The 2,313-nt window shown below is 44.2% G+C and overlaps 1 protein-coding gene across 1 annotated transcript in view; it reads left to right on the forward strand.

Moving 5' to 3' along the window:
- The window catches only part of LOC143020286 (chaoptin), an 860,981-nt gene that overhangs the window by 284,315 nt on the left and 574,353 nt on the right, over positions 1-2,313 (forward strand). The gene's annotated exons all lie outside the window — the stretch shown is intronic.

The raw sequence follows: 2,313 nt of genomic DNA on the forward strand, positions 1-2,313 counted from the left end.
GAGTCGTTTTCGCCCTGTGGGCCGGAGCGGAATCCTGCTGGAACGTCCATTCCGCATCGCCAAAGTGCTGCTGGGTCCACGGAAGTACCACGGCCTCGAGGATGTCGCGTCGGTACAGGTCCTTGTCGATTTTGACCCCCTGTTCCACGAAAACCAGGGGTGTCTTGCCGCTCGCGCAAATTCCGCCCCATACCATGACGGACTGCGGATTTTGGCGGTGTTCGATGATGGCCGAGGTGCCGGGAGCCTCTGCGGACCAGCTCCTGTCGTTTTGGCGGTTGTGTACTTGTTCCACGGTGAACAGCTACTCATCCGTGAAGACGATCCGCTCCCACTGCTGACCTGCGGCCCGGCGAATGAGCTGGCGACATCGTTGCAGCCGTACGCGCTTGTTTTCGTCCGTCAGGAGCTGAGCTTTTTGGATCTTGTAGGGCTTGAGTTCGAGCTCCTGTTTCGCCATTCGTCGCACTGATCGGTCGCTGATGCCAGTTTCACGGGCGATTTTCCTCATGGAGACCCTCGAATTTCGCTGGACTCGCTTCTTGATGATCTGCCTGTTCCTGGGAGTGTTGACGGTGCGTTTTCTTCCTCTTCCTGGACGGTCGCCTTCATGACCAAGCTCCTTGAACCGCTTGACTGGTTTTGAAATGACATCTTTACGAACACCGAGCAAACAAACAATGTCACATTGACGTTTTCCTTGACGATGCAGCTCCAAAATTGCGTTACGTTTGTTTGCCATTCTGAAAAAAAAAAAAAAAATAGGAGTTAAGCGTTACAAACTTGAGATAAACATAACTAGCACAAAAAAGTACGGAGAATTCAGTATAACAAAAATTATTTGGCTGCAATAAAATATGTTCGCGGTAGGACAAATTTAATTTGGTTGCCATAATTCTGCCGCACCCGATATATATATATATATATATATACATATATATACATATATATATATATATATATATATATATATATATTCTGTTGAAAACGACAGCAAATTCATTAGAAATTAATTTCTTTCTTAAGCTTTCGGAAAGTAGATTTCTGGGGAAATGAGAGGGGAAGAAGCAAATTTCCAATTGACATTGGTAACTTATATTAACACAGAAGTCTATGTTATATACAAAATAAATGAAAATAAACAAAACACAGTATAATAAACCCAAGACGTTTCGCAGATCGTTCTGCATCTTCAGTTGGAATGAAGGGAAGTGTGACCAAGACGAGTATAAATATGTATAAAGGAAAAACTTGGAGAGGTCACTTAATGACTCTCCTCTGTTTGGCTGGCGCTATTTGGTTGGTTCCTAAGCCTAGCCGATCGCCTAAGGCATGACATTTTATCCTCTGCGGGGATATTTTGGACCTTTATGGGTGTTCTCTGATCTGGTGGTTGTATTTTGGTGAACAAATGTCTCCTACGTGTATGTTAAGGACACCAACCCCGGACTATGTGTGAGCGGAGAAAGTGAGTGCCCCAAAAAGTACAGAGACTCCACTATCAGCACCCATTTTTAGAAGAGCCCTTAGCCATTGTTCTTCTTGGTCAGACACCCAGAAGGAGATAGACAGAGTCCACCAACTTCTAATTAATAATGGTTACTCCAACAACGAATGTACAATCCTACACTCAGAAGAGTTTATTGACACCTGGTACCCAAGGATCCTCATCACACTACCATCAGAACATGAAGGAACTACACACGTGCTGCTCCCGCATATTCTAACAAGTCCCAGATGTCCAATAAAATATAAACGAGGATGAGAAAATATTAAACAGACATTATTAAAAGAAATGTGACCCACACGAAAGAACGTGAACAAATTATCACTCACCATTTACTACAGGAACAAAAAAACATCTTCCCTAATCTTAAGAAATCCACACACGCCCCAAAACCTCATGGTATAACGTCAATCCCGACGTAGTATATAAATTCCACCTGCCAGACAGAGGAGGACTGTACGGCGCGACCCCTATCCTACCCTACGTGGGGAAAGGACAACTACCACCGCGTATCCCAGAAGAATCAACCCTTACACCTACAACAAAGGAGGAACCGGAAATCACCACCTTTGGACCCACCACATAACGCCATGCCTAGACTGGGAAACCATGGTACACCAGCAGAACACAGAAATCATTCGCAGAGAAAAAGGACCTCCAACGTTACTGAACCATTTTGTGGAGGCTGTACGAGCATACACAAAGATTACATAAACCTATTATTAATGTACAAACAAATGATTTCTCCCGTCCTCCCCAGCATGAAACCTACACGTAGGAGATATTTTGTTTCACCAAAATACAAC

Source organism: Oratosquilla oratoria, chromosome 39, assembly GCF_046742065.1.
Source record: "Oratosquilla oratoria isolate Oo_2021 chromosome 39, ASM4674206v1, whole genome shotgun sequence".
NCBI lineage: Eukaryota > Metazoa > Arthropoda > Malacostraca > Stomatopoda > Squillidae > Oratosquilla > Oratosquilla oratoria.